The following is a 13,177-nucleotide window of genomic DNA, read 5'->3' on the forward strand; positions in this document are numbered from 1 at the left end:
GGCATTTTATAATGGTAAAAGGGTATTTCATTGAGAAAAACATAGGAATCCTAAATGTGTATGCACATTATAACAGAAATTCTAAGTTTTCGAAGCAAAATTTAACAGGTATAAAAGAAGAAATAGAGACAACTACAACTGTATTTGGAGACTGTAGCATTCTTTTACAGTAATTGAAAGAAGAAACAAGAAATATTGGCAAGGATAGGAGAGGTTCGAATAACACTGTCAACCAACACAATCTGTTAGACATTTTGGAACTCTACACCCAACATAGACAGAATATACATTTTTTTCAATTGCAAATAGAATGTTCATTAAGATAGATAATATGCGGAGCCATAAAACTTCTCAATAAATGGCAAAGGACTGAAATCATAGAGTAGGTATTGTGACCACAAGGAAATTAATTTAAAAAAAAAACAGTAACATTAAGGTATCCTGAAAAATCCCCAAATGTTGGAAAGTAGCTCACATATTTCTAAATAACCCCTATGCCAAAGAAATGACAAAGGAATTTAGAAATTATTTTGAATTAATCGATAATTAAAAAAAACCCATGAAATTGTGGGATGCTGCTAAGGGATTCCTTAGAGAGAAATGCATGGCTTAAAATGTATAGATTGGAAAAGAAGACAGATTTCAAAATCAATGATGTAAGTTTCCATCCAAAGAATTAAGGAAATAAAGAGCAAATTAAAGGATGTGGAGAGAGGTTATGATACTGGCAAAAGGCTGAGCGAGAGGACGCTATCCTTATTGAGCTTGCACAAGCTGAGCAGAGAAGGCTTAGGTTGACACTCATCCAACATAATCAATCTCTTGCTGTCTCACACCCACACACACATATGCAACATATTTTCCCTCTGGAGAGCCCTAATGGATATGGTAGTTAGAAAATCTTCCACCCTCAAATCAAGCCAAGTGTACTTTAACATCAGGGCACACAGAAAATCTGGCTGCTTCGTGCATTTTAGTCAGCTACCATGACTCCGCTCAGTCCCAGGAATACTAGATATGGTGACCCGGAAAGAAATGCCAGAAAAGCGGACGTGGTCTTTGAAAATGATATAAAATCCTCATGAAATAAGTATAAATTGGTTATGCTCCAGGAAGAAGAATCTGTGGTGTCTACTCTTCAAAGCAAGAGATCCCAAGAAGACGTACGGTGGCGACAGCGCCTCAGAACAACAGCGCTAACTGATGTACTACTCTCTGTTAACATCTCTCTCTATCATTTTCTAATTATGTTGACTTTGAAATAGTATGTTTCAGTATCCTGCCTTCCTCCTCGGATTTTCCATTGTCTAGTCACCCGTAATTATTCAGAAAGAATGCTCCATGGATTAGAGTGTGGGAAGGAAGCTGGTATCTGGGGGCGACAACAGAGTGGGGTTTCCTAGAGACCCGTGTGCAGGAACTTTAATGTGATGTCATGTAGCCTCTCCGTTGCCCTCTGGAGATGTTTTCTTCAAGTCCGTTATTTTTTACACAGACTGTTGGACCCATCTTGTGGTCTTAAGCTCTGCATTATGAACAGTATGTTCTAACAGTGAGGTACTTTATTAAGGAGATTTATTTCAGAGAAAAACTCCAAATAAATTCGTTTAAGTTGTGTTGGAGAGAAAAATACATTTCTGAGCATTCAATCTTCACTCTCTAAGCAAAGATTAATAACAATTTTGAACCCTATGCTTCTGAGAAACGTCGTGGAAAGAGGACAAACACTTGTAAGCATGGGAACCAGGAAACCCACCCACAACCCATCATAGAGTTATGCAGATGCGTTTGTTAACAAGACAGAGGAATGCAGGTTAGCCTCCTGCTAGAGCTATATGTCTCCTACTTGGCAGACAACGTTTAATGTTTACTTTCAGTACAAGCTGGAGAAAGGGAAGCGCAGAGAGGAGAGCTTATGTGTGACTACTTTTTTCAGCCCACTCCAGAGTGCCACATTATATTGAATGATGAATACAAACTTTTCCATTGTGTTATAAAATATTAACAGACTTATGGTGATGGATTTTCATAATAGACATCCTCTTAGAGAAGATCTACCTAACAGGAAATAGCAAGATGTTGTAGGAGGGTAGAAGCCTTAGTGGGGGTGGAGGTTGTTGGGAGTTGTCCATGGGAATATATTTTCTGATAGTAAAAAGAAGGTGCTTATCTCTGGTGCAACTGAGCTGTGTTCCTCACCCCCACCTGTTCTTCCTGCAAGGGACAGGGGAAGCATACATTTCAGAAATGAGATCACATTTCTGGTGTTTTTTTTTTTCTTTTAGACAAGATTTATTCTCGATGTCTGTATCTTTCATGCATCTATTTCTCTCTTTTGCTCCTACACTTTCCCACATTTGTGATGAATTTCCTTGTGCAGTTAATGATAATTATACAGTAACTCCAACTGGCTGTATAATCCAGTAAAAGTGATTATGGTGTTATTATTAAGTACGATTAACCAGGAATGTTAGGATTTGAAATGGAGTGAGGACAGAAAGAAAGAGTATGGAGTAGAGCCAGGTTCCAGTACCTGAGTGGTCTGGATGACCAGAGACTTCCCTGTCCTGGGAAGGAAGACTCCTCTTTGTCCTCTGGCCCACTCTATTTCCACACTGGGCAGATGGCTCTGTCCATTGTCTATACTAATATTTGGTGCTGTGTGTTGTGACTATTAGCGATTTTGAGGTCTAAAGATGAGAACGTTCATTTAGGGAACAAAATTTTAAGTGAAATCCTCAAGATCTGGGCATGATAAATGTACATATATCTTTCACGAAACTTTAGAATTTCTGAGCTAACATATGAACAAAAGTAGCCTAGTATATGTGAGGTACACTAGAGATTTGGGAAATATGTTTAAGGTTAGGTAAACTTTTTGAAGTTTAACTTTTTGAAGTTTCCCTAAACAAACTTAATGAAATGCTTTTTAGGAGTAAGTCTATGAGCGTATGTATGATTAGAAAAAAGCACAGGAAAATATTTCAAACTCTAAAAAGTTGTAGCTTTGTAATAATTTTTTTAACCTCTGGGCCTTAATTTTGCAATCTCTCAAATGAAGTGAATATTATCCCCTTCATAAAGCTACTTTGCAGGTGGCATGAGACGATATTTGTAAACTGCTTAGAGTGTCTGGCGCTCAGCATGGGCTCGCTAGCTGTAGCTAGACTCATTTTTTGTTATACTTTATAAAGAGAACGAGACCCTGTGGAGATTATGGAAGAGTTCTTCATGAGTGATTGAAACATGAAACTCATGAATGATTTCCAAAAATAAGATGATCTCCATTGAAAATTAGGTTCTCTTGCCAGAAATAAAATATTAAAAAAATTGCACTGTAACATATTAGCACACGTGATTCCTAAAATAATATGTTAGAAAAAAACACAGTAAATACTGTGTTGGAGTTGAGCCAATTAGGCAAGTAGAAATTGTATTCGGTGTATTTGAAGGCTGAGGAAAAGGGTGGAGCTTCCTTGCAGTGAGTGGAGTGTAGCTTATTCTGGGAATGTTGACCTGACACTCTCCCCCTTCACTCCCCTTGTGTACAGAAACACGGCTATTGACAGGAAGAGAGAGTGATGAAACTCAGGAAGTCAAGTTGCAGGTGTACAGTCACCAGCATGAGACTCCTCAGCTGACACACTGTGATGGATTACTCACTGTCTCTGGAGCATCAAAGGAGGGTGTTTTTCTTCTTGTATCAGGCTGATCATTTATTGCTCTGGCCCTGAAGTTCTCTTTATCAGTGTGACTGTCTGTTAGTGACTCTATGTCCTTTATCTTTCTCTTAGCTCTTTCTCTTTCTGCCTCTCCCACTCTCTTCTTTCTTCTCTGTAAATCTTTTATTTTCTGTCTGTTTTTAAAGATAATTTTATGTTTTTGGCTCATTTCAATCTGTTTTTTTATTTTAGTTTTTTTTTTTTTTTGGTGAGGAAGATTGGCCCTGAGCTAACATCTGTGCCAGTCTTCCTCTACTTTGTATGTGGGTTGCTGCCACAGCATGGCTGATGAATGGTCTAGGTACACAACCATGATCCGAACCCATGAACCCTAGGCCGCTGAAGCAGAGCACACAAACTCAACCACTACACCATGGGGCTGGCCCCTGGCATTTTCTTTTAATGATGACAATTAAGTTATGGGAGTCATTAAGTTAAGGGGAATTTAGTAAAGCCTCCAGAATGCCATGGAGAGAAATAGATGTGTCAGTGACCAAGGAATACTAGAGCTCTAAATTCAACTCCTGGTCCTTTATGTGGAATGTGCCTCAAAGGAATGAGGCTGATCTGTAATGAGCTGTGTTGCAGGGGCAAATAGGTGGGACAGCCGACATGGTCTTGCAGGACATGTCAGAGAATGAGTGAAAAGAACACGACCTGTGGTAAAAATATTTTCTCAGACACTTACATTAGTAGGCTGTGTCTTAGTGGAAATTTTAGAATCTACCATGAACAAGATTCCAAATACTACCTGTTGGGATTGCATTAGAAAGAAAGAAAACTGTCAGTCAAGGACTAAATCTGGTAACTGAAAATTACCCTAAGATTTCTTTTGAGATACAATTTAGGACTAAGAGACAAACACTTCCATTTAAAATGTTCATAAAACCAGCAGCATCACTATTGAATGTATAGCTATAAAATCTCTTCCTCTTTCATTTTGAGTTGTGACTATTGCTATTTCTATTTGTGAAAATTTCACTCCACTGGTTTCATATCTAAGTTGAGCTTATGTGGAGTGCCTATTTGTAAGTTCAACTGGAAGAAAAGACCATGCAGTGGGAAGGATGACAGAAATTCAATGACTGATGAGTGGCAAGAATGGTGCTCCTTGATAGTAGTGGGAAGTTGGGTCTCCTCATTTCCTCTTCAAGACTTCCAACTTTTCTATAACACTATTTTATATACAGGTTAAAAACTCAGGTCTGACAGAATAAAAGTGAATTTATAAGTTCTTGAATTCCAGTATTTCTAAATAATCGTACAAATGGAAAATAATTACTGATCTGAAGACCAGAAATATGTGGGATATATTTGAGACCAGATGGAATTTAATGGAAATCAATAAACCTTGGAGACATAGATGGTAGGTCTTGCTAAGCACTCAGGTGCAGATAAGCCTGCTGTTCATCCGTTATGTGAGAGTTGACCCCCTGCAACACACAACCCAGACATGGCAGATATAGCAATCTTTCAGAACATATTGATGATTGAAAACTAGTACTTAAGAAAGTGGGAGGGAAGCCCCTTTTAGTATTAGAATCATACAACTTGATAGATATCATCTTTACAAAGAAAATAATCCCAAAAGAGTAGCTGGGGCACCAGAATAACTCTGAACAAAATACCCACTACTTGAGGTTCTGGAACTGACGTTTTTAAATATCTTATAGATGTCATATGGCAAAGACATTTGAATTTGGAAATCATTCTGCTGTCAAGTTTTAATGAAATACAAGGCAAATAAGATGGATAGAAGATGATGAACTAATAACCACTCAAATCTCATTCAAGAAGGCAATGAAAGGAGTGTGCTCACGCAGGCGAATATCTAAGTTTTCTCCATTCATTTACTGGGTTAAACCAGCAGGGTGTCAGATTCAGAAAATATATCATTAAAGAAGACTCCAGTGAACTGCATCTGGGTGGAATTAAAAGCCAGAGATAATAGTGTTAAGTGTTAGAAATATAAAAAGGGGGTACGGTATCAAAGAGGGTTGAATCTGGGCTTGGTAGGGGAGCAAATTAGTGTCAGAGAATATTTTATGAAACTTTTCTATGCCTTGAAGTTGATTTTGGGGACTTCAAGATGATAACAAAGAAGTCTCAAACATTACTCAGATTCTAAAGAAAGCCCAAAATAATTGGGGGCCGACATCTTCCCAGGACTGACTTAGTCACGGTCAAATAAGCTCGCTACTCAAACTGTGCTCTTTCCTCTATTCCGTTTATGTAAAACCACTATGAGAAGGGAAGATGTTTCAAAGAACTCCTTTGAAGTCCTGTCTAAGAGCCTGGAAGGGAGTTATATGGCTTGTGCTACCCTTTCCTATTGAAGAGGAGGTGTGTGTCCCCAATCCACAATCTAAGTAAATGTGGTTCTGAGAAAATAATTTGTAGAGATGAGGGATGTCTGAAAGAAGAGGATCTTGGCATTTCATTTCCCTTTGGGAAGTGTTCTTATGAAATGATTTGCTAATCTGACATCTGGGCCTTTTTGAACAGAGCAAGAAGGTAACTGGAAAAGAAAGACAGTGTGGTGAAAGGGGCTGGGAAGGAGAGAGAGGGCAGTGTGTAGCAGTCAACCTCCCAACCCCAGTGGTGTGGCAAGGATGTGAGGTTTTGTGGGTCTATTGGACACTTGGAAGAAGGTGAGCTTGAGCTTCTCTGTAGGCACTCCACCCAAGAAGGTTGCTGTCTGTGTGAATGGTTCTACCAACAGAGGCTGGAGCTGTGGCCGGTAGTGGAAAGAAATCAAGCTGGAATCAGATCTCCCTTATGAGAAAACCGTGCAACAGAATGTAAGGCATCTCTGGTAAAGTCCCTCAAGGAACTTGCTTGTGCCTAATCTACATTTGCAACAAGGAGAGCATTGAGCTACAGTCAGTATTTAATGAAAGAAAGGGCAGCAGCCAAAAGGGGCCTCTAAAAGCAGCCTGAGAAGAGAGATACAACCCCTCACTATCCAAGCTTCTCTGCCAGAGGTCTGGGGAAAAGGAAGAGATAAATATTAAATATCACACAAGACTGAAGAGTTAAACAAGTCTAAAGAACTTGTTCTGGGGCCTGCCGATGGCCTAGCAGTTAAGTTCAGTGCACTCCCACTTCCGTGGCCCAGGTTTGGTTCCTGGGCATGGACCTACACCACTCATCAGCAGCCACACTGTGACAGCAACACACATACAAAATAGAGGAAGATTGGCCCAGATGTTAGCTCAGGGCAAGTCTTCCTCAGAAAAAAAAAAAAAAAAAAAAAGCAACTTGTGCTAAAAGTGACTGGAAGTTAGGAATCTGTCTAATATGTAGTTGTGTCATTAGCAGTTCTCCAAGAAGCAGGTGCCAAGGTGATCAATCAAGCAAGGATGTTTATTATGGGAAGCACTGGTGAGAGAAAATGGGGAGGAAGCTGGAAGTCTGGGAGAGTTAGGCATCAGATGACAATGCAGTCCTGCCTCCCATGAAGGAGAGAGGGAAGGAAGGTTGGGTATAAATGTCATAATCAGCTACACAGTCTAGAGAAAGTTCAGGAAGGTGTTTGGGGAGACATCGGCCAAAGTTGTTTATCAGAGGAGTTCTTTGTCTTCCAGGAATCACTTGCTTTAGTACCCTTCCTGTACTCAGTCATTTGCTGGAGCAGTTTGTGGGAAGCGTGGCCTCACAACAAAGACAGATTTCAGAGTGCAGTGCCTGTGGTTCTTGGTCTATGTTCCCTGTAGTTGAAGGCCTAGAAAAAATATTCTCATGGCCAATTCTGTAGCTAAAAGAAAGTAAAGGAAATTTGACAGAACACGAGTGAAGGAAGTGTTTAGAAAAAATTAAAGCTTGAACCTCACAAGTTGAGACTGATCAATAATTTGATTACATCAGACAGAAGTTGATGAGTAGCTTGAGAGAACAACAGAGGCAGATAATTCAGAGTCTAGTGCATGGCTGAGGCGGGTTCCTACTGGCTAGGTAGCCCAGGGGCAGCCACGACCAGGACAGGGAGAAGAGAGAAACGTTGAGAAACTTCTCAAAGAAATAATTTTGTTGTTATTGTTGTTGGTTTTTTAAAATGTATTTGCCTTGACTCATGTATTATTTTATATTATTTTGTTTTATCGTATTCTTCCTCAGGGTTACTAATTCTGTAAAAGAGATAGTATTTAACCAAATGCATTCGGGATAAAAGCTTTCAAATTGCTGCTTAACAAAGGAAACTTTTATTGTGGTTATTATCATGATTTTCAAAGACAGAAAAAATAATCAAATGAACCCAATGTATCAGTCACTATCTTCAACAATTTTCAACAGATCTTGTTTCATCATCATCCTTCCCCCATTTCACTCCTGCAGACTATTCTGAAGCTCATCTAAGACGTTGTATAATTACTCAGTAAAGTCTTCTACGTGTTACTCTATGATGTAAGTAGGCTTCTTTAGGTGTCTAACTACATGAAAATTGTGAATTTACAATTTCTATTTCATGGTCACTCAGAGAGCATCGTAAAGTAGTATAAATTGTTGCCACTACTTAAACCTCAGTTAGTTTTGATTAATTGACTTCAAAAACATTCATTAATTGGATACTTTATGGGAAGGAATTTTAAATACTAATTAAGAGCTTACGTTTAAGAGTTACATGGGTTTGAGTCCTAATCCCGTCTCTAACACTTTCTACCTAAATATTCAAAGCTCTTATCCACTGTCCCTCTATATCTTCATCTGTATAATAAAGCAAACACTATTTGGCTATTAAGTTGGTTGTAAGCATTAAACATGTTGTATAAACAATAGATTTTCAACAATAACAGGCATTACATATGGTAGCTAATGCTATTATTTGTATAGCAATGTAGTGAAGTAACATGGTGAGATGCTAGGGAGAGAGAAGAGGAACTCCTCATGAGAAACTGATTAAATGGAAATGACATTTTCCTAGAATAATGGAGTGATGCCAGACTTATATCCCCTAGCAGTCTAGGTGGCAATAATCTTTCTATGGTGCTCAGAGGTCTCAGCATTTCCCTTCCTAGACCTTCTTTCCAAAATTAGTATTTTCTACTTAGCGCAGCCAACCCCCATCAGTTACCCAGTCTAACATAGTTATGATGTCAGTGGGTTATCTTAAGTTTCACAGAGAACATGTAAAACATAATGCTCAGCAATACCTACCAAATAAAGCTGGCTCTTTTGCAGAAATTGATAAGCTGATCCAAAAATTCATATGAAATTGCAAGGGATGCAGAATAGCCAAACAATTTTGGGAAAGAACAAATTTGGAGGACTCACACATCAGGCATGCTATAGATCAATGGAATAGAATTAAGTGTCCGGAAATAAATTGACCTGAAATGTGAGAGTTTATTTTCAGCAAGGATGTCAAGGTAATTCAGTTGGTAAGGAATACTCTTTTCAGTGAATGATACCGGCACAAAGGGGTATCCACATGCAAAAGAATGAAGTTGGAACTTTAATTCACACTGGACACAAAAATTGCCTCAAAATGGATCAAAGACCAAAATATAAGATCTAAAACTATTAAGCTCTTAGAAGAAAATGTAGAAGTGAGTCGTCACCACCTTGAGTTAGGCAGTGATTCCTTAGATATGATACCTAAAGCACAAGCAACCAAAGAAAAATAAATACATTGACGTTACCAGAATTTAAAACTTTTATACTTCAAAGATCACCATCAAGAAAGTGGAAAGACAACTCACCAAATGAGAGAAAAATATTTGCAAATCATATATCTGATAATGGACCGATATCCATAACATACAAAAAACTCTTATAACTCCATGATAAAAGGAAATAACCCGGCTAAAAAATGGACAAATGATTCCAATAGGTGTTTCTCCAAAGAAGAAATAAAATTGGTCAATAAGCTCAGGAAGAGATGCTCAACATCATTAGTCATTAAGGAAATGCGAATCAAAACCACAATGAGACGCCACTTTAAACTCACTAAAAAGGCTATAATGGAAAAGACATCAAGTGTTGGTGAGGATGTGAAGAAATTGGAACCTTCCTACCTTGTTGATGGGAATGCAAAATAATGCAGTGACCGTGGAAAACCATTTGGCAGTTCTTCAAAATGTTAAATATAAGGTTACTATATGACCTAGCAATTTTTCTTCTCAGTATATACCCAAGAGAAATGAAAACATATGTCCATATAAAAGCTTGCACATGAATTTTCATAGTCCCACTATTCATAAGGGGAAATAACCTAAATGTCTACCAACTGACGAATGGATTAAAAAATGTGATATATCTCTACAATTGAACATCAATGAGCTATAGATATAAAGGAATGAAGTATTGGTACATACAACAACATGGATGAACTGAAAATATTAGGCTAAGTAAACAAAGCCAGCCACAAAAGACTATAAATTGTCATTGCATTTATATGGAAGGTCCAGAATAGGCAATCTATAGAGAAAAAAATCAATTAGTATTTGCCTAGAACCTAGGGTGCTGTGATGTGTTTGGGTGCAACTGCTAAAGGATGTAGTGTTTCTTTTTTGAATGATGAAAATGTTCTAAAATTGGATTGCAATGATGGTTGCACAAACCTGGGAATATGCTACACATCATTGAACTGTCAGCTTTTAATGGTTGAAGTTTTTAGCTCTGAATTATATCTCAATAATCCTGTTTTGAAAAGCATAATATTCTAAGTATGTCAGAGAAATCTGGAGTAAGACATCAAATCCCAGTATTTCTAAGCACTTACAGAATATGAGGAAACAAGAGATCTAAGGGCTTTGAGGAATACGTTGTAGACTGATTGAGTTTATTATTTGGGATTCCCTTAAAAGGGCTGTCTTATTAGAATGTAAGAAGTCTCTGTTCATGGTTACTGGCTGCATTCCAGAGGTCAAAAAACACAAGTTAGCTGGAGCTCTGGAGAAATCTGCTGAGCAGAGAATGCTTTCTTCGCCTGGAAAGTGAGGAATACCACGTTGTGAGGGAGTCAGTGTGATGAAGGAAGAGGATTTAAAACTCTTCAGAAAGCCTCTAGAGCAGAAATCAATACACTTTTTCTTTAAAGGACCAGATAGTAAACATTCTAGGCTTGCAGATCATATGGGCATTGTCGTCTCTATTCACCTCTGTCCTTGTGTTGAGAAGCGGTCACAGACAGTATGTATAGGACAGGATGTGGCAGTGTTCCAGTCAAATTTTATTAGTAAAACAAGGTGATGACTGGAGTTGGCCTAGAGAACCTAACTTGCCACTCCTGCTCTGGAGGAAAGCAGGTGTTACAGAGGAGATCTGGAATGGCTAATTGTCTGGATTCAAGTCCCGGACCTTCTATCAGAGGGTGAAAAGAAAGAGACGGAAAGTTTGGTATGACTGTTAACATAACACATGTGACTCCTCACGAAGGTATCTAGTTCACTGGGGGTCTTGGAATTCCAGGCCAGTCCAGTGTGTGAGAAGAGGGCAGAGGCAGCAGCTCAGCCTGTTGCTTACATGCACTCAGAAGGGGTGCAGCAGTTGCATAAAAAGCAGCTATTGTTTTTATTATTATGCTTTACCAAAAAGAAAATATGAAGCCCAGGCAAAAATCTATAGAATTTCCTCAAGACAGACTTATTTCTTATCTGACAACAGATGTCCCAGTGTCATGAATGCCTCTATGGAAAGTTAAGACTGAAGTCTCAAGTGGGCTATGAAATTTTAAAAACCTTACCCTGTAGGATCTTTGCATGTTCTCTGGGAAAGCATGAAAGTAATCAAGTAATAGTAAGACACTATGGAGACATTGAGGCTATTTAGAAATTATCAGCCAGATAAAAATCTTAATGGGGATTTAAAGCAAGAATAATGGCAACAGAGCTTAGATTTCCTCTCAAGAGTGTTTCTCTGAAGGCATTGTGGCAGAAGACAGAACATTTAGGAACCGGGGGCTCTGGCAGGCTGTTACTGGAGCCACAACTAGTGGGGATTCATCCTAATCACTCTGGAGAATTAATTCTGCTTTGTTATTGCTCCCTCAGTCTCCCTTACATTTTTTTTTTTCTATTTATTGTTTATACTGATATTACTGTTGGAGGTTTCATTTACAAAGTTCCACGTTCAAGGGAACCTAGGGTATGTGAGGTCTTTATCAGTGCTCAATCGTGAAAGCCAGTCCATGAGTAGAGTGAAGGCCGGATGAAGAAGGTGTCTGGGGCCATATTTGGGATTCTTGATGGCCTTGGTGACAGAAATCTATGTGCGTTGTTTGGGAGGCCTCCATGTTTCCCATTCCGGATCTGCTTTTAATATCATCATTCTTCCATTCAGATAATTTGGCCCTATTATTTGCTCCATCTAACATTTTTATTGTGTGAGTAACAAGAGGTGTATAACTGAGGTGACACATTTAAGGTGGATTACCATCTTTGCAATCAAGCTATTGAGGGTGAAAAATGTGAAGCTGGCCTTAATTCCAAGACTCACTAAGTAAAGATGTAAATAACAACCAGGGACTCTAGGGGAGAGTTAGGAGGTTGGAGAAGCGCCAGGATTGATGCTCAGAATTGCCCATCTATACAAATAAACCTAAGTCCTAATGGGAAATACCTGTGGCTTCCATACAAAAAATTAAAAGGTCACTAGGCCTAGTCAATGACATCCTTTCTTTGTTCAGTTAGTGCTTCTATTAATAGGTATAGTGACAGGCTGCATGTTCAAGGTGAACCAGGAAACCATGGTGACCATGGCATTTGCTGGGACAGCTGTATAGGAAGCAGGTGTGAGAGAAGAAGGTAAGTTTAAGTGAACAGAGCAGTGATCCTTAGTGGCTTGGGAGACCAGAGACTAGTCTTGAATCCTTAATGACCATTGTTTCATTGCCCTTATACGATTACTCCCCAAACCTTCCAAACAGTTATCTATCTAGTCTAACATTTAGGTTCTCTTCTCATATCTCCAGCAGGAAAACTTACGAAGTTGAAGAAACCAGTTCCAGGCATCCTCACTGCAAGAGTGGGAGTAATGCTGAGGTGAACATCCTCAAACTCTGAGAAAAGAGGAGTTAGAGGAAGCCTCGTAGACTCAAGTAAGGCTAGCGCTTTTAGGATCATAACTGAAATTGGGTGGATGTTCTAAATTATCCCAGAGTTGAAAAGAGCAAAATAAGGAGAGCATTTGTTCATGAATTGGCTTGGATGCTTTAAAGCTACAAAGGAGGAATCATCTCTGGGCTCCGTCACTTTTATCTTTGCCACCTCATAGTCCTTAGCATCTTTATTTACAAAATTGGGCTAATAGCATATTCCTTATACGGCTGTAGAGCAGATGAAAGAGGACACACCCAGATCAAGCAGCAGGGGCCTGGGCCATATACTACCTGGGATAATTTTCAAGGTCACGATGAAAGCATGTGGGATGGAATACATTGTTGCATCCATCTTTTGAAGATACAACCTACTGCAGAAACCATTGTTGTAGTTTAGCTTGACACAGTTGGGAAAGGG

General features: G+C 38.9%; 1 long non-coding RNA gene across 3 annotated transcripts in view; it reads left to right on the forward strand.

The window, feature by feature from the left end:
* Positions 1–13,177, forward strand: part of LOC106836601 (uncharacterized) — a 140,092-nt gene that overhangs the window by 125,606 nt on the left and 1,309 nt on the right. For all 3 annotated transcript variants that reach the window (XR_006518801.2, XR_011497476.1, XR_011497477.1), the window contains one exon: positions 12,634–12,759. This is a non-coding gene — a long non-coding RNA (uncharacterized lncRNA). The remainder of the gene's footprint in view (positions 1–12,633; positions 12,760–13,177) is intronic.

The sequence above is a fragment of the Equus asinus genome, chromosome 23, assembly GCF_041296235.1.
Source record: "Equus asinus isolate D_3611 breed Donkey chromosome 23, EquAss-T2T_v2, whole genome shotgun sequence".
Lineage (NCBI taxonomy): Eukaryota > Metazoa > Chordata > Mammalia > Perissodactyla > Equidae > Equus > Equus asinus.